The sequence below is a fragment of the Canis lupus genome, chromosome 25 (genome assembly GCF_011100685.1).
Source record: "Canis lupus familiaris isolate Mischka breed German Shepherd chromosome 25, alternate assembly UU_Cfam_GSD_1.0, whole genome shotgun sequence".
In the NCBI taxonomy this organism is placed as follows: Eukaryota; Metazoa; Chordata; class Mammalia; order Carnivora; family Canidae; genus Canis; species Canis lupus.
The window spans coordinates 20,772,141-20,791,878 of NC_049246.1; the positions used below are offsets into that span (position 1 = coordinate 20,772,141).

Genomic DNA, 19,738 nt, shown 5'->3' on the forward strand with positions numbered 1-19,738 from the left:
GTAAGAAACAAATCTCTTCATTGTTAAACTCGGATCTATTGTGAGTCAGCAGTGATGGTGAAGATACACAGAAAGCAATGGCAGTCCACTGGTCTGAATAACTTCACACTAATGCATAAAATGAACATGTGGTAGAACAGAATGCAGAAATGAGAAACAAGCCTTTACAGATGGATTCTTATTAATTTATACAATAAGTATATCTCATCTGGTCCCCATTTTGTAGGCGCAAACTTTTGCTAACCATGCAAATATTAGACATTTACTTGCATAATTTCCCTTGTGTATTTTTTACATACATTACATTTTGAAAATGCAATTGAGAATTGGATTTTTGCTCACAATTGCTCTTTTTACTGCTTTGACACAGAAATTATTGTTAATAGACTTCTCTATGAGGATTATGCCTTTCTTTCCAAATGTTGAACACAATGCTAAATTAAATGAGCAGGCAATGCAATTCCTTAAACACAAAAGCTATTCAGCCGTCCTCCTCCTCAACTTCTGTTCAAGAGCTCCTTCTCAGTCCTTTTCCTTCTTTTTCCTTTGCACTTTTACCACTTCTGGGCTGGAGGTCTAGGCCTTAAGGGCAGAAATATCTCTTATCTCAACTCCCATCTAGGGATGTGTATTGGTTTGTTGGGGCTGCCACAACAAAATACCACAGACCAAGTGGGTAAAACAACAGAAATTTATTTTCTCATAGTTCTGCAGGCTGGAAGTTCAAGATCAGGTGCCCACAGGGTTAATTTCTCCTGAGGCCTCCCTCCTTGGCTTGTACTTGGCTGCCTTCTCACTATATACTCACATGGTTGTCCTTCTGCCTGAGTTTTCTGTGTCCTGATCTTCTCTTAAGGACACTAGTTAATCGGATTAGGGCCCACCATAATGACCTCATGTTAACTTAATCACCTCTTCAAAGGCACTAACTCCTAATACAGTCACGTTCTAAGGTACAGGGCTTCAACATTTGAATTTCTCTGGGATACATTCAGCCTATAACATGGTGTTATTTGAATATGTCTAGCCTTATTCTGTTTAGAACAAAGATGCATAAGTTCCATGCATTATTTTTGAAATATTAGAGTTAGATGCCATCTTTCAAATTCATAGAAATAATTTCTTTCTCTTCTCTTAAATGATTAAATTAGTAGTTTTCAATGAAAGCAGAACCACTCCTGGTAGCATTTTAGAAATTTTGGGGAAGTATTTGGTTGTCATAAAGATTGAAGGGTGCTGCTATGTAAGGCATAGCATCTGATTATTGTTATAGCAGCTACATATCAAGCCATATTTAAAAAAATTACTACTTGCTTTCTTTTTGTTTGTTTATATTTTACAATTGTAAAATAAATTACAATTATATTTTATAATTTAGATATAATTAGGGCATTATACTGGTTTTTTGAATTTGTAGGTAAGTTACCTATGAATTTTATATCAGAATCATAACGATGGCATCGCAAAATATTTGTTTTAAAAAAAGAGGTGTTGGGTTTGTTAGGCAACTCTTTGTACTAGATGTTAAATTTCTTAAGGGAAGAGATATTTCTTTCTCATTTTTCTTTCCCAAACTCTAAACCACCTATGGTTCATAGGAGATGTTCAATGTATAGCTGTTAACTAAGGAATGGTTTACTCAGATATTCTTTTATTTTTACCATTGATGGAAATGTTGAGAAAGGAGACATTTTAATGGCTGTGTATCACAATGAATGCTTTCACTAATTTGTGCATACCTTTGGGTAATTTATTATTCATTAATAAAGAAGAATAAAAAGCACACAAGATTGGTCATGAAGGTAGGAGGGGAGACAGACAATTTCACATCCTCGTGGCCAGAGGAAGAGAGGATTTTAGGAGGGAGGGCAGTATCATGATTTAATTCCTTGTTTTTGTAGTGATTAATTTATAGACTGGCAATTGCCTTGGTTTGTAATCAAATGAAGTTGATTCTGAATGTTTCCCTAAGTGGAATGTCCTGCAATCCCCATCCTTCGAATTCTCCAAAGTGATGAAAGATGATTAATTGGGAGTCAGGCTTAAGAACCTCCTGTCCCTCACTCTTATATGTAAGACAATAAACATAAAATGAAAACACTGGTAATGACAACATCCCAGTTATGTTCCCTGGGAAGCTGACTCTGAGTTCAGCAGATAGTTCATCAGGGAGTACTTTCAAGTTTTACACCTTTAGATGAGAAGGAAAAGCGGCAGGACTCTGCCAAGGAAGAAGTTGAACCATAATGGCATCTTGATGAAGGTGACTCCATGGGGAGCACTGACACTGAAGCCTTTTAGAATTTTTCTAAATTTCAGGGGTAGTGTTGGACTTTTATATACCATCCAGACCAGTCACTGGGTGTAGGCTGCCTGGGAAGAGAGCATGACCTTGAGTGAGCTGGCTTTTGTTCAGCTGAGAATGATCTGCAGAGAGGGACTCAAATGAGAGCCCTAAGCCACCAGCACTCCCAGCAGCTGGCGGCACAGGGGCTGCAATCCGGAGGGGCATTAGGCAAGCTCCTCTCAGTTGTCTACTTCCCCTCAGATCTGCTTTCCTGAGATTCTGCTTAAAATCAGCAAGTGCATAAGAGATTCAAGCTCACGACGTTCAATGTTACAAGTAAAATGGGGTCATGGTATGTTAGTCTCTCTCTAGCTTATGAAATCTTCCTATCTTCTCTTTGAGGATTTATAGTCTTGTTTTCTTCTTCTTTCTTTTTGTTTTCTTGAAGACCAATATGAAAAATGAAGCAAATGTACCAAATTCTAAAAATGATCAACTTCATACTTCACCTAAAGCGGATAGGAGAACATTTTTTTCCTGTCCTAATAAAGATAACTTTTCTCCTTTATAGAATTGAGGTGACAAAGATTTCTGATTCAGCGTGGGAACTGTCAGAACAATAAGACAATTTTGCTTAAGCAGTTTCCTCTCATCTGCCTTTGAAATGAATTACCAAACTAAGCTACCAAAGCACACACTCAACTCTTTGTTCTCGTCATACTTTGTTTCCCATTTCAACTGGAAATTTTGTTTTCTCCCTGCTTTTTGTCGGATATTTCCGTGGGAAATTCTCAATGTCCTGAGGTGATCTCCCACATTCAAATGTATTTTCCTCAGCTGAAAGACTTAGGCTCCTTATTCAAACTAATTCTAACTCTCAGATAATTTAAAAGACTGGCATTTGTTTTCCTGACTAGAAGCTTTCTGCTTGGGGCCAAAAAATCTATTTTGATCTTAATACCAGCAGCTAAAAAATTTTTGATACAGTGGGGATAAAATAAGCAGGAAATTCAAAGTAATATTTCTCAGAGTTTCCTTTGGTATAAGAGGGTCTTGCATCATATATTCACACTAAGCATTTCCGCCTTTACAGATAACTTATGAATTCTCTTTTTTTCACTTCCCTTGATCTGTAGACCAGAATGTTCAGATTATGTTACATTAAAAATAATGCTAGAGGAGGCATGTCCCATTTGTGTCCTGCTCTAAGCAGTTTCTTGAACATCCAAGGTGTTAAACATAAATGTCTTCATTGGTTGGTTTTTCTCTTACTTATTCAAACCTTACATTTTGATTTTTCCATGTTGGTTCTTTTGACTTTGGAAGGCAGACAGCCTTAGGGATAGTAAGGTGACACAAAATAGGTCCTGGCCTGTCACCCAGCAGTTCCAGAGAGAGGAGGTGATGGTAGCTGCAGGGAGGTATTCTTCTGTTTGTTTCTCTGGCTCTTTAATTTGACATCATTTGTGAGATTCATCAGATTTTTGCGTATAGGTGTAGATCATCACTGTCTTTGCTGTGTTGAGGGTCAGCTTTAAATCTTCCTCTTACTCTTATTTCATCATCAAATCCTGTCAGTGTAATCTTGCAATATATTTCTAACATCCTGTTCCCTCCTGCCTTCTCCTCAGACCCCACCCAGGCTCCAGCCAGCAGTCAGTCAAGGCAAAACTTGCCTGACTGCTGCAGTTTTAATGTTAAGAAGTATCCTTACTTCCACTCTGACTTCCCTCCAATTCTGTCTGTACGTGCAGCCAGCGGGACCCTAAAAAAAAGAAAAAAAAAGAAAGATTGTAGTGTTAGTCACGAACTTGAAACTTGAAACATTTCATAGGTTTCTGGTGCATATCTCAGTGAGGCTAATGCTCAAAACCTACACATAGTCTGCAGGGCCCTGCATGATTGGCTTCTGCCTGACGCTGCCCCTCTACCCTCTCCTGCCACATTCTCCAGCCCCATTATGTGCTTCCAGTTCCTCAAGAGTCAAGCACCTCCCTGTTCTCAAGTTTGACAGATGCTTTTTTTTTTTTTTTTTATAGTGTATGTTATTTTTCCTACTTGAAATAGTTTCCCATCCTCCCTTAATCTGGCCAATATCTACTCAGTCATTTCTCAGAACTGTTTTTCCTGATATACCTGGTTCCATTAAGTCTCCCTGTCATTTTCACAGGCAGTAACTGCCACATCTGATGTATTACAGTGTGAGTACTTCATGCTTCTCTTCCCACCACGCTGTGGGCATTATAGGGGCATGTCTGTTCTATGCACAGTGCCTCATACCTCATGGCAGCCCTCAGCTATTTTTGGAATGAACAGATGGTTAAAATGAAGTTTCAGGGACCATGACAAAGTTTACTAGAAAATGTATTCAGGGGGACTTTGCATTTACACTTTTTGATCTGAAGCTTTTCAACAGAAAATAGGTAAATTTGGTATCAGGATTTCTGAGTACCTTGCAGCTCAACCAGTCAATGGAGGCAACCATTTGCTTAATGAACTGCATTGGCTAAAGCTCAACCTTTCATTTTAGAGAAATACAGCCCTTAAATTAGAAGCAGCATGCACACTAAGAGTTCCAGTTTGAAGCTTTGGAGCTGACTATATCCACATGAATCACATCCCCATGAATCACATCCATCCTAGCCCTCTATTTATGCTCTCCTTCTCCACTACTATAGCAGATACACAATATATAATTTATTAAGTGAATGTGCACTGAATAAAATGACAGGTAAGAAGTTGGCTAAACTCTGGATTGCTGATGACTTTTTAGGCCACAAGAGGGAGCTGTTTAAGTTCTTGTTAAACCTAAACAATTGAAAGAAGAAATTTGGCAATCATGAAGATTGGCCAGATGGACACCTATTTATATGATATTGACTCTGGAATTCCACTTATTTTTAAGCTACAAAAATTTCAATTCTTTTTATCTGCAATGTAATTTGCATTTTAAATAGTGTTGTTAAAGGCAGAGAATTGTTTTTGCTTTAAAATCTAATTTTAAGTCTAATTTAACTAGTGTGAAAAAGAAGTATTCAACTAAGTGACAAAGGGACGAAAGTACTTTTTTTAAAGATTTATTTATTTATTTATGAGAGACACAGACAGAGAGAGAGGCAGAGACACAGGCAGAAGGAGAAGCAGGCTCCTTGCAGGAAGCCTGATGCAGGACTCTACCCGGATCCCAGGATCACGACCTGAGCCGAAGGCAGGTACCCAATCACTGAGCCATCCAGGCATCCTGGGATGAAAGTATCTTTCAAAATTAATATTATTTTCTAAATAATAAACGCCTTAGGAAGGAAATACGTTTTTCTTTAAAAAAAAAAAATCACTGTTTCTTTCAGTAAGTAGTCTAGAGAGTTTAAATGTGTAAACAACTATTCAAATCATCAGATTTTAAAAAGAAATGTACAAATTGTGACTTGAGAACTTATTTCTTAAGAACACAAAGTCTAATTATAGACATATTTACATATGATGGATTCATTTATACAGTAGCTACACCTGCCAACACTCCTGGTCACCCTGAGAGTGCAATTGAACCATCAAAAGGGACATGACCATTGGGCAAAATTAGCTTTTTCTTTGAGAAGCTAGTGAGAGGGCCCATAGGTATGTTGTTTGGTGTCAAATGACAATAGTGTTAACAGTATTAAACATTCATCGGGTGTCTATATGGGCTGCCAGGCACTGTACTAAGTCCTTAGCTCATTGATTCCTCACAACCCTGTGAGGTAGCCACTATTACTGTTTATATTTTAAAGACAAGAAGACTTGAGGCTTAGAGGGAAAGTGATGTAGAAGATCATAAAGCTATTGAGCAGGGGAGCCATAATCTGAATCTCCTTCCAGGGTTAGTTTCCCTAAGTGAATTCTACTCAATTGGCAAATTTGACTGTGGGTCAAATCATTGGTCCTCTGGGTAAAATACTTCTCTCCCTAGCATAGGTGAAACCTGTACATTGTTACCCTTATTTTGAACACCAGGATCCTGCCAAGATTTTCTTCTTCCCCTAAAATGTTTTGTCCTAACAGAGGAGAGGAAAGCTTTTATGGTTGTATAAAAGGCAGCTATATTTAGGACGATTGTCAGTAAATAGGAAATGTGATAAAGATGCTGGTTTTCTGCTGATTCACCCATGTGATGTCAAGCCATATGGAAACTGAAACTTACCTAAATAATCATGAAGAATACAGACTGTGTAATGCCAAAAGAGAAGCCATCGAAAGTTCTAAGCAGATGACTTTAAAAAAAAAATCCTGTGTTTTACTGTAGTTGCTAGAGTGTGTGTTTTAAGTAAATGTTCAAACATATCCTATTAGTAAAAATCTAAATATCATCTTCCTGGCTAAAGGTAGGGCTGTGGCACGTAAATTACCAGGGCATAGGAAGATCTGAAGCCTCTTTCTAATGATTGTTTATTGTCTGCCTGTATTTTCTCCATATCACTACCCACGACGCTGTTCCTAACTGGGCTCTTTAAACACTTAGAAAACATTGCTAATTTTTCTTATGAGAGAATTTATGAAAAAATGGAATTTCTGCATAGAAAAATAAATGACCCATTCTCATCCTTTAATTTTTTTGTAATGTCTCCTTAGGTCTCTATTTAAGTTTTTCTTATGAACCAGGCACAGAATTTTTAAGGACTGAAATTCGTAGTGCCTTAAAATCTCTATTGTCAATGTAGGCTCAAGCCTGCTTGCTTTTTAAATTCAGGGGTTGACCAAAGCCAGCACCAGGACCGAGTTTGGGACATAATTTAGACCTTAGAAACATGTATTAAATATGGTAGCAGATATGAAAAAGTTCTCTGGGATAGGCTGAGGCTCACATCTTAGGCATCTCTTCCCCACAGGGTTGTCAGTTTAATAAAGGGTGTTCAATTAAATTTGCAATTTGGATAAGCAATCAGTAATTTTTTAGTATAAATATGTCCCAAGTGCTACATAGAAAAATCTTTTATTTAAAATTATTACTTACCTGAAAGCCATATTTAACTGGATGTCATATTTTTATTTACTAAATCTAGCAGTTGTACTTTTCCTTTTCCTGCTTCACTGGTCAGTGAAGCTTAATGGTTCAGAGTATAGGCCCTGGTACCAGACTGCTGGGATGACTTGCCAAGCTGTGTGATCTTCAACAAATTATTTAGCTTCTCTGTGCTTCATTTTTCTCATCTGTAAAATGGGGATAAGAATAGAATCCTCCCATCTCAGAGTTCTGTCATCAAGACTAAATGAAATAATGCATTAAAATTCTTAATAAACAAATTATTACTTTTAGAGATGTTCTTTATTTCTAAAACTGGGGAAAATAGTAACTCCTCAGTATTGTGGTAGTTATTATGAGAACTAAACTAGATAGATAGTATACTGAAAACACTTGGCACAGACCACGACTTCCTTTACCAAAATAAACTACTCTTATGAAGGTTTCTATATCATCAGAACTCTTTCATCTGTTTTAAAAGAATTGTAGATTATTGAATATATAGCATTTTGTCCTATAACTACTGAGGATGGGTCTTTGAAAAGTTCCCAGAAGGAAGGGGCAGGGATGTTTAGCAGATTGCTTTCTTCTTACCACCCTGATCACGTACACTTTTGGTTGAGTTTATAGATTTATTTAAAGCTTCTGAGGGATCCCTGGGTGGCGCAGCGGTTTGGCGCCTGCCTTTGGCCCAGGGCGCGATCCGGGAGACCTGGGATCGAATCCCACATCGGGCTCCCGGTGCATGGAGCCTGCTTCTCCCTCTGCCTGTGTCTCTGCCTCTCTCTCTCTCTCTCTCTCTCTCTGTGACTATCATAAATAAATAAATAAAATAAAATAAAAAAAGCTTCTGAGCCTGGGGAGAGTAAGTAACTTGGCTAACTGTTTATCAAATTTTAGGAACTACTCCTTGGGTATGTGGGGCTTGGGAGCTGATGAAATATGGAGGTAAGGAGCCTCTTGTCATCTGTAGCCATTTGAGTGCCCCCCACCGCTCTCTAGGAGGATGGAAGTTCTCTTATTCCCAGGTGATGTCACAGAAGGAATGAGGAGCTCCCTCACTGGGGCATGAGCCTGGCAGCAGGTTAAACAGCCCCCCAGAGGCACCTGCAGGAGTTAATGAATCTTCCCAAGAGCCTTGTTCATCCTGGAGAGAGATTTGAGTACCAGAGAGAATAGTTACTCATGTAGAGCCCCAGATATGTTACAGGGATTGTTGAATATAAATTCAAGGTCTAATAATTTTTATTGTCTATTAACAGCTGAGATATTGAAGGTTTGTGAACACTGAGATCTGGAGCTACTGAGAGCTATGTGTCTGCAATATTGATGAGGCTTTCATGCTGTCATCAGTTTTCTAACTTGGAAATCATTAAAAATAGGACAAAAAGAAATAGAACTTTTCTTTCCATCCTATTATTTACACTAAAGATTGCTCTGTGGGGCTATCAGAATAGAGTGCTACTATTCTATTTCGAGCAAAGGCTAGAGAAGAGAAAAGAAAGCTCAGAGCTTAGTCTTAGTGCTTAGCTTTCTCTAAAGAGGATCATAGGGATGAAGAGCAAGGCCAGATATGAAAGTCTTATCTGGTCCTTAGACATGTAAGAGTGCCCCAATGTTAGAACCAGAAGATATCAGAACTTGAGTGAGGCAGATCTCTACTAACTTAATACCATGTGTCAGTTTATAGGCAAGGAAACCCAAACCCGGGAAGTCTGGAGACTTTCACAAGGTCCTGTAGCTGGTTAGCAGTAGAACTGGAGTTAGAGCATTGTTCCCTTCTCTCTCTGGCAGTTGTTGATGTTGTGACTGTTGTCATCTTCTGGAAATGCCAAGCTGATATTTGCTGAGCATTTTAAACCCTGCTTGAGAAGCGGAGTTGGAGGAAGGATGTAGCACTGTCTCAGGGCTGAATGTACCTTTAGGAAATAGGGAAATGGCTGGGGTTGTATTTCAAATGCCCAAATGTTTTAAGAGTCAGAATGGTTTTTATATACAGTTTGTCTCTTCTATGAAGTGTGCATGTGTGGTGGGCATGGTACGAAAGTTGGGACAGGGAGAGTTTCAATGGACACAATACAAGAAAACAAACTGATAGTTACCAGAGGGGAAGTGGTGGTGGTGTGGGGAGTGGAATCAAGAAGGCACTTGTGATGAGCACTGGGTATTGTATGGAAATGTTGAATCGCTATGTTGTACACCTGAAACTAATATTACACTGTATGTTAACTGGAATTTAAATAAAATCTTTTTAAAAAGGAGCCTAAGATGTGATTCCTGCCTATACAGTCTTTATAAACTGCTTGAGGGAGGCAGAACAATCACATGTGGAACCATGAGAGGGTGATGACTCACTGTGGTATGGGCAACCAACTCTTAAGTGATGTTTTAGAAGCTAAAGTGTAGCCGTTTTTCTGATCCTCAGGTGAACCAACTTCCATGAGTCACTCCAGCGAGGAGAGCTATTTTGTCTCAGTAAGATCCACATGTGACTTATAAGGAGGCTAGGAATCTTGAATATATAGGACTCCTATTTAACAGAAGATGAAATACCAGTAGACTACACATTTTTTAAGTTTAAAGTTTTGTTCATAAAATGCTTTCATATGCTTATACCAGGAATATGCTTTAAAATAACTTCCTAGTGGCATTATAGTCACAAGTACCATCTAATTCTTTTTCAGTCTGTTTTCAGAGGTCTACTCTTTTCTCTCTTGTGTCTTCTAGAGCCAGATATTTGTTTGTAATAGGATTTTTTTAGTGTCACTTTAATGAAAGTGAACTATGCTGGATGCCATATGTGTTACAAAGATTAGAAAATCACACCTTTCTCTGATGGCACACAGTGCAGTGGGGGATGAGGAAAGCATCAGAGAGGAAGGAAGAAGGAGGGAATAAGACAGGTACGTAGATTCTTTTACCTCAGTTATAAACAATGCCATAAGAAAGTTCTCCAAACATGCTATTGAACTCAAGTTTAAATCCACTTTGGGGGCAACCTTGAGGAAAGAAAGAAAGGAATTAGGAAAGACTGCATGTCAAAGATGGCGTTTGAATTGGTCCTTGAAGAATAAGTAGGCACAATGTTGCAAAGAAAGAAGTGGATCAGGGACAAATGAATAGCCCAGTCTCGTGAGAAAGTGGGTTATTTGAGGGAGTTGGTGGAGATAAGATTGAAAACACACTCTGAGAGTACTTTGAGGAGGAGTTTGGACTTAAATTGATAGGCAATAACGAAACCTTGAAAATCCCTGAGCGAGGGGTGATATGCCATGAAATAAGTACCATTGCTTTCCTATGTGATACTTTTATTAGAAGTAAAAAAATGGCAAACAAGCTAGCTGATATGGAGATTTTACTCACGTAAAGAAGAATTAAGTTGTGTTACAGAACTAAGTATACCATAGCTCTGATACTTTCTACATGTCTGTAACTTTATATGTAAATGTTTATATCAATGGGATGAGGGCTATAAAATAGTAATTAGAGAATCATTGAAAGAAGATACACCAAGGTGCATGAATCTCGAAGGAATTGTGCTAAGTGAAAAGAAGTCAGATTCAAAAGATTGTATACTACATTAATCCATTTATATGACATTCTGAAAAAGGCAAGATTGTAGAGGTGTAGAACAGACCAGTGGTCACCAGAAATTAGAGGTGGGGAGAGGGTCTGCATACAAAGGGTCAATGTGAAAGAATTCTTTGGGGTGTTGGAGTTGTTCTGTATCCTCTGTGTGATGGTGTTTATAAGAATTTCTGTATTCTGGCTCATAGAACTGAACATCAAAATTTTACTGTATTTAAATTTAAAGCATAAACCAGAAAAAGAAGGTTTAATTATGTTTAGATAGTTTTCCAGAAATATTTTTGTTGTCCAACTTTTCAAGAACTGGTAATCTGTAGTATACATAGGAAGTCTATACATATGAATTTAATTAGCATATAATTATATAGTAATATATAATTGATTATATATTAATACATATTTAATTAATGAGAATATTAATTATCTAACTATGGCTAAGAGAAAAAAAACTTGCTACATATTCTCAAATATTCAGAAACTTTTTTAGAGATCACATTGGCCCTCTTGTATTAAATAGATGACACTCATGAATAGCATATTGTTTTTACAGTGATTACTCTTAAACTCTTACATTTTAATATTTTTAATACATTCTTCTTCTAATTTTGTTTACGTTAGAAATTTGCTTAATAAACTTTTTGATTATAATCATATTAAACGTAAACCTCACAGAGTTTTTTTAATTTTTTTTATTTTTTTTATTTATTTATTTATTTATTTATTTTAAACCTCACAGAGTTTGATTTAGTAAGTGAAGTTTGTTTTTGGAATCTGGTTGTTATAAGTACTTTTTTAAAATATTTTTTTAAGATTTATTTATTTATTTATGATAGACAGAGAGGGAGAGAGAAAGTGAGAGAGAGAGGCAGAGACACAGGCAGAGGGAGAAGCAGGCTCCATGCAGGGAGCCCGACGTGGGACTCGATTCCGGGACTCCAGGATCGCACCCTAGGCCAAAGGCAGGCAGTAAACCGCTGAGCCACCCAGGGATCTCCTATAAGTACTTTTCTATCAGTAGAGAATCTCTGTGCTAGTTGACCATGTTTTCAAAGTATAATGACTATAGCATGTAATCCAAATCAAAGTTGCAAGCTACATTATCACTGTGCTGAGGATGGAAAGTAAAGGGCTTTGTTGTTTGTTATAGACCAGGATAAAAAGAACTGACCTAATATAGATTAGAAGTTCCAAACTGATTTCACTCTGTTTCCTTTGAAACTTCTTTCTAGTTACTCACTATGTGTTTTTGACTAAAATAGTAGTTGATGACTCTTCTAAAATAACACATTGCCTTTTGACTTAAGCCTGTATTTACTTTGTAGAATAATAGGTTTCAAAATCCAATTGTTGTGCTCCTCAACTGTACCATGATTACAGTTTACATGTTAATAAGGGTGGCACTCCCAGCCAGAGAGTTGCCCCCAACCAAATCTAACTTCTTTGAGAGGCAAAGGGTTGTAGCCACAAACCACAGAAAGTCTCATGGCATGAGATGGAATGAGCAGTTTGGATGTCCATTTACATTTTTAGTTTTGTTCTTGTGAGTGACTGCCACTGATTATAAAGGGCAAATATATGTTGTTAGAGCTATTTTAAAATTAGTAAAATTAGGTTGTTAAGATTTTTAAGGTCCTTACAATGTTCCAGGGCACTACCTTCATCAGACATAGTTTGAACATATTCACTTATAAGCTTGATTTCTACATCATAGGTTTTTTTGTTTTTAAGATTTTATTTATTTATTTGAGAGAGAGCGAGCAGGAGCAGGGGCAGAGGAAGAGGGAGAAGCAGGCTCTCTGCTGAGGAGGGAGCCCAACTTGGGGCTCCATCCCAGGACCTGGGGATCATGACCTGAGCCACGGGCAGACACTGAACTACCAAGGTGGCCCTGCATCATAGGTTTGCCCATTGTCATTGAGCAAAATCCTGCCTGAGCCTTCATTGTATTCTGACTGCCCCTGTTCATTCCTTCATTTACACAGCTTCAGAACTCACTGAAAAAGTGTGTGTGTTTAAAACTCTCCAATGCATTCTTACTATTTTCCAGATAAAATCTATAATCTTCAATGGGATTCAGAAGGCTGGAACCATCTGGCCCTTGGCTACTCTAGTAGTTGCCTTCTTACTGCTTTAATTCTTCACCATAGTTCTTCCTTCCTCAGATCCTTGGCACAGCTTGCTTCCACCTGGAATGCTCCTTCTGGACTGCTCTTTCCCATCTAGTCTTCATATCCTTGGTTGAGTGTCCCTTCCCAGAGGTAAGCTCTCTGAACTTCCAGGCTGAGTTGATTTACCTTGGTATTAGTACCTTTTGTTTCTCCTATTAGCACCTGTCAAAATTGTAATTGAGCAATTACTTATGAAATTATTTGTTGATTGTCTTCTCTGATAGACTTAGCCCCATACTTTTAAGGAACATTTCTGTCTTGTTACCTGGTATTTCTCCAGAGCCCAATCAAGTGCCTCACTCATAATGTTTGTGCAATGAGTATTTATTGAGCAAATAAATAAAAAACTAAGACAACTGTAACTTTAAGTATAATTAAAAAAACTTTTTTAGTTAGTGCTATTGAATGAGTCAAGTGGTGAAATGAGAAGTGGTAGAAGTTGATTCCAGCCTGTATGTCTGTGGGCCTCAAACATTACTGTGTATACATATCACCTGCTAACCTTTCTAAGCATGTAGCTTCTTAGACGCCAACCTCAGAAACACTGATTTCTACATTTGGTGCAGTGGCCAGGAGTCTGCATGTGTAATGAGCATCATGGGTGATTTTGATGCAGGTGTTAGAGAACCACTCTTTGAGAAGCACTGCTGTGTGGTAATGATTTTCATGTAAAACCAGCCCAAGGGTTTGAATACGGTGATCAAATTCAGCATAGCCACCTTGGAAACAGGTTTGCAACTTTACAGAAAATTTAAAAATAAACCTTTTATAACTGAGTAGTAACTAAGAAGTAGAGATAATTGAAAGTTATTCATTTTAAAATAGGATTAAAATGCTGTATCCAAGTAATACAGTAATCTGGCAGGATCTGGTGTTCAACTAGGAAAGATACCACCCTGGGAAGATAAATTTTGTACAACTAACCTCTTTAATCTCCACTCTGCTGGAGTCCTGAGTCCTTTCCATTTGATATAGATTAAAAAAAAAAAGTGGGGTAGTGATAGTGGTGGTAGGAATAAGCATACAAGAACAAATAGCTGGTATATGTGTGAGATTTTTATTTATTATTATTATTATTATTATTACCAGCAAACAGGCCTCTGAGAGGTTAGAGCCTATTTTATAAACTTGGATTTCCAAGATAAAGAGATCTCAGGCTTGTTTGTATCAGTTTTTAACCAATGAGGAGCTATCCAGGGTGCTGGACTCCTCATCATCACTTGCTCACCATTTAGATCTGATCCTCTGTAGCTGTTTTGCTGCTCTGCTTGCCCTGACACTTGCTTTTTTGTCAGAAAGGAGCCAATGCCTACTGCTAAACCAAGTTCTGTCCTGCTTGATCTGGTTTGACCTATTCCTGACCTGGCCTTGTCTAAGCTCTGCCTTACCTGTGCCTGTTATAGCTGTGACACTGTCTGCTGTGACAAATGTCCATGTTATACCCTAAGTCAATGGTTGCCAAACCCGGCTGTGCATCAGTGTCATGAGTAACATGAATAAGGATCTTTGGAAATGGGCCTTTGGGAGGATCACTATGCGAGATTAATTTCTTGGTTCTCTTACGATGTTTCCTTTTAAAGATGGGTCTAATTCCTCTTTTCTCTTTTGCTGGATGGCAACTATATTGTAGTATCTAAGTTTTTTCAGAAGGGAGAAAAGTGTGTTAGAAAACCCATGCCCTATGGAAAACAGTATGGAAGACCCTCAAGAAATTAGAAATAGAACTACCAAATACTGCTTCTGGGTATTTATCCAAAAGAATTGAAGTCAGAATCTTAAAGATATTAGATATTAGCACTCCCATGTTCACTGCAGTGCTATTTGCAATAGCCAAGATATGGAAACAACATAAAAGTCCATCAAAGGATGAATGTATAAAGAGAATGTGGTATATATACATACAATTCAATATTATTTGGCCTCATAAAAAGGAAGTTCTGACATATGCTATATCATGAATGAAACTTAAGGACATAATGCTATGTGAAAAAAACCCAGTTAAAAAAAGACGAATTCTTTATAATTTCACTTATCTCAGCTATCTAATGTAGTCAAACTCAAAGAAATAGGAACTAGAATGATGGTTGTCAGGGCATAGTGGGAGGGAGAAATGGGGAATTGTTTAATGGCTATCGAATTTTAGCTTTGCAAGATGAAAATCTTCTAGAGATCTATTACACAACACTGTGAGTATAATTAACAATACTGAACCCTTAAATGTTAGGATGATAAACTGTGTATGGTTTTTTGTCATATCTATAAAATAAAAAAAAGTTTAAAAGAACTGCCCATACCCTGAGAAATATAATATTCTGGGGTAATCCAGTTCAAGATAGAAATGAATAAATTCATTGGTAAGTAGATCTACTTATTGGCTAGGTTCTAGTTACCTTAGATTTCATAGGATTGCCACCCTTTATTTTTGCCAGCAGAATATAATTTAACTCATCTACTAGTAGGGTCTCTGAGTGTGGCCTTATAGGAAAGGATGTCCTAGAAATGGCTTTTTATAACTCGTGACAGACCTTTGGGAATACTAGAAGAATCCTTTCTCTGGGTCACATTTTGAATTAAGTTGGTTTAAATTTTGTTGATATTATTTGGTTTCTTTAAAACATATTTAATTCCCAGCCCAATAGCTGGAAACCTATAGAGTTGAAAGAGCTTTTAGCAGCCGAAACTAAAGTTCGCTGGGTCACTATTAACCATGAGCATTTAACATGTAAGTGAATATGATGGGAAAAACTATTTTGCAACAACTGCTCTAAATATGGATCTAACTTTCCCTTTGGGGTGTCTGGGGGAAGTTCACATATTCTTGAGTAGATTTGACCATTTCCCCACTAAGTCTATCTTACAACTCATACAAACATTTGGTTTGGTTTTGCAGCTTCTCAGAATTATTGGATAAATAGCTCAGGGGATATGACCTTGAGTGAAACCATCTCTAAAATGAATTAAAAACCAAATTCTTTGGACATTTACCCAAAGAACTTGTGACAGTATAAGGCTTCTGTTCAAGTACAATCAGAGAACGCTAGTGGTAGAGGAAGTAGCTTGAAGGAATATACACATTCTTTTTTTTTTTAAATTATTTATTTATTTATGATAGTCACACACACAGAGAGAGAGAGAGAGAGAGAGAAAGAGAGAGAGAGAGAGGCAGAGACACAGGCAGAGGGAGAAGCAGGCTCCATGCACCGGGAGCCCGATGTGGGATTCGATCCCGGGTCTCCAGGATCGCGCCCTGGGCCAAAGACAGGCGCTAAACTGCTGCACCACCCAGGGATCCCGGAATATACACATTCTAAACTCAAGAGTGGAGTAGGACTAGTGACCACTAGCTGTCAAATCAAGAGAAGGCGCATCTGATTTTCTATTAACATAAGTTACTGCCCAAATTTCCCAGAGCCATGAACATCTTTGATAAAGATGGTCAACTCTTACTGTTCCTTATTTCACATTCAAACCCTGCATGTCTGATTCCAGAGTTGTGATTTCTACATTTCTTTCCTTGTTTCCAGGCTTGGTTGTGTCTTCAAACTGAAATCTAAACGTTTGTTTCTGTCAGGGAAAGAGAGGATTACTTAACTATTACCATTCTCCATGGAAAGTTGTTCTGACTTGAGTTAAAATTTTCTCATTAATTATAGACATATCTTGGAAATACTGCATGATAGAAGCTGGGATAACTTGGAGAAGTTTTTTTTTTATTTCAACCTTAGATGTCAGCATCACCAAGTATTTTGTTAGCCAGCTGTGACTCTATCCTCCACTCCTCTTAGGATATATATTTAAGGGATGAAATTTATTATTTTCTATTCAAATCAAGTCCTTTATATTTGTGTCCTTGATTGACGGGATTTTAAAAGAATGAGAAATGGACTTTGAACAATTGTGTCTTTTTTGTTTACCAAGTATTCTTGTAAGTCTTTCTTGGACATTTTAATTATCTTATTATCGGTCATTAGTTATTTAAAATTTGCTCCATGTTGGGGCAAACTTAGGGGTATTTCCCTTATAGATCATGATTAATAAGATTAATGAACAGCTGAAATGCCTTCAACCAGAATGATAGACTATATGTAACATGAAATTTGCAAGAGGTTCCCAAAAATCGTAGCAAAATCTCTAAACCTCCAGAGACTTCAGAATAGCTTTAAAAATAAAATTATTTATTTGGGAGAGGTGGGGTGGGAGTGGGTAAAGGAAGAGGGAGAAACAGACTCCCTGCTGAGCAGGGAGCCAGACTCAGGGCTTGATCTCAGGATCCTGGGATCATGACCTGAGCAGAAGGCAGATGCTTGATGGACTGAGCCACCCAGGCACCCGGAGAATAACTTTAAAAATATTAAGTGTCTCCTGAACTAATTTTTCTCTCTTTATAAAAACATTTATGCTCTTATATTTAGAAAATTTGGGAAGTACTTAAAAGTACTTTTAAATGCAAAGAAGTAAAGAATATTAAGTCATATTTTCTCATAATAATAGGTATTATTTATTAAATGCATTGTGTTAAATACTTTACAATCATAATCTTTTTTTATATTTAGAATAATACTGAGAATTAATATTATGATCCCAGGCTTACAGATAAGGAAACAGATTTAGAAACTGAGTGATTTGCCTAAGGTCATGAAGCTTGTGAATGGTGGAATAAAGATTTTAAACTTATTTTGGCTTGGCTCCAAAATTTAGATTTTTAACCATAAGGCTACTTTTTCATTTAGTATTATATTATGAGCATTTCCCCATATTTTAAAAATATTTCTGTTAAACTGTAACTATGTAATGGCTGCATGCTATTCACCATGTGGACATGCCACAATTTGCTTAATCTGTATTGCTCTGCTGAATTTGTTTGTTTCCAATTCCATTTGCTTCTATTATTGTTTATATTACTAATATTGGCATAATACATAGCCATGGTCATAAATTTTTATCTCCATCTCTTATTATTTGCCTGGCATAAATTCCTAGACATGCATTAATTGGAACAAAGAATATTGATGTCAATATAGCTCTAAATAATACTTACTTGCTTTCAAAAATAGTATCAATTTATATGAAAAGGTCACTGTAACCTTGGCTGCATTGAAGATTGTTATTAAAGATTTCTAGCAATTTTTTCTTTTTTTTCAAGATTAAAATTTTTTTTTTTTATTTTAGAGAGAGAGCACAAGAAGGAGCATGACAGAGAGGGAGGGAGAGAGAGGAGAGAATCTCAAGCAGGCTCCGGCTGAGACTGGATCTCCATGTGGGTCACAATCCCACAACTCTGAGATCATGACCTTAGCTGAAACCAAGAGTCAGACACTTAACTAACAGCCACTCAGGTGCCCCTCTAGCAGTTTTTAAGTGGAAAATCATATTTTGTTTTTTCAGTTGTCTTTGATTGTTAGAAAGGTTTGGTTGTTTTGATCCAAGCCTTCAGGTAAAGCTAAGCTCTGCCCCTTTGTGCATCTGACTTGGTCCCACTGCTCAGCTTTCTTTCTGTCCAGGACTCTGTAGAACTCTCCTTCTATCAATAGAGTAGTTCACCTGGCTTCCCTAATGGTCTTCCCCTCTTGGATGGTTCTCTTCCACTCTTCCCATAGCCCTACTTTTTGCTTTCCATTGACATCAGTCCTTGCAAGATTATATCATTTGTGTATTGAAATTCTTTCCTTCAGCCAATAGATTTTTATTGCATGCTTATTGTGTGCCATATACTATTCTAGGCTGGGGAAAAATGGCTAACAAAGCAACAAAAATCTCTGTTTCATGTTTTAGTGGAGAGAAAGGGAATGCAATAAAAAAATTAACATATAATACCTTAGATGGTGACAAGTACTATCAGCAAAAGAAAGCAATGATGGGATAATAGAAAAGGTCTTTACTATCAAAAGGCTCACAGTGTTACATTCAGCAATCAGGGAAGTCTTTCCTTTAAGATAATGTTTGAATAAAGATTTCAAGCTTCTTTTATGTTTTGAGAGAGCAAATTTTATGGTAGTCCGGGGAAAGAATCTTCTAGGCTGAGGGAACACCAAGTACAAAGGCCCCTAGGCAAAAATGTGCTGGTGTGTTCAAGAAACAGGGAGTAAGAGTGCTTACACCTGAAAGTCAAGTTTTGGGAAGATTTGTCTGGCTGTGGTATACAGGACAGATGAAAAAGGAGAGAAGACAGATATTTCTAGTGGTTACCAATCTGTTCTCTTTTTATTCCTGAGCACACAGATACATTTCATTTCCTGACTTCTTTAAAGTTTGGTGCAGCCATGTGGCTGAGTTCAGGCCAATGAGTTGCAACTGCAAATGATACGAGTTAATTCCAGGCCTAGTCTACAGAGACAATCATATGCACTCTTCTCTCTCTCTTCATTACTGTAGCAACCCTGGAGATGGTATGTTGTGATAGGCTACAAGAGAAGAGCTACAAGATGAAGGGATTGTGGTCCCTGATACTCCACATGGGAGGCCACTTGTAGAATACTTTTCTTAGACAGTTGGTATATAATTGAAAAATAAACTTTTTTCTTTTTATTAAAAGTTGTCATGCTGTACATTATATCCCTGGGACTTACTTATTTTATGACTAGAAGTTTATACTTTCTGACCCCCTTTACCCATTTTTTCCACTCCACACTCTCCACCTCAGGTAACCACCAATCTCTTCTCTGTAGCTATGAGTTTGTTTTTTGTTTTGTTTTGTTTTCT

The 19,738-nt window shown here is 37.4% G+C and overlaps 2 long non-coding RNA genes across 4 annotated transcripts in view; one reads left to right on the forward strand and one right to left on the reverse strand.

The window, feature by feature from the left end:
• Positions 1 to 677: 677 nt before the first annotated feature.
• LOC111092419 lies at positions 678 to 8,019 on the reverse strand. Of its 2 annotated transcripts, XR_005378542.1 has the most exons (3): positions 7,572 to 8,019; positions 7,275 to 7,471; positions 678 to 4,052 (listed from the first exon to the last, which is right to left on the reverse strand). It is a non-coding gene; the product is annotated as an uncharacterized LOC111092419 (long non-coding RNA). The 2 variants fall into 2 exon arrangements; XR_005378541.1 differs by having other exon boundaries at positions 7,275 to 8,019.
• A 259-nt stretch (positions 8,020 to 8,278) lies between these two features.
• The window catches only part of LOC111092425, a 49,985-nt gene continuing 38,525 nt past the window's right edge, over positions 8,279 to 19,738 (forward strand). Inside the window, exons 1-3 of one of the 2 annotated variants that reach the window (XR_005378545.1) lie at positions 8,279 to 8,559; positions 10,011 to 10,186; positions 13,034 to 13,129. This is a non-coding gene — a long non-coding RNA (uncharacterized LOC111092425). The remainder of the gene's footprint in view (positions 8,560 to 10,010; positions 10,187 to 13,033; positions 13,130 to 19,738) is intronic. The other variant, XR_005378543.1, reaches the window with a different exon arrangement.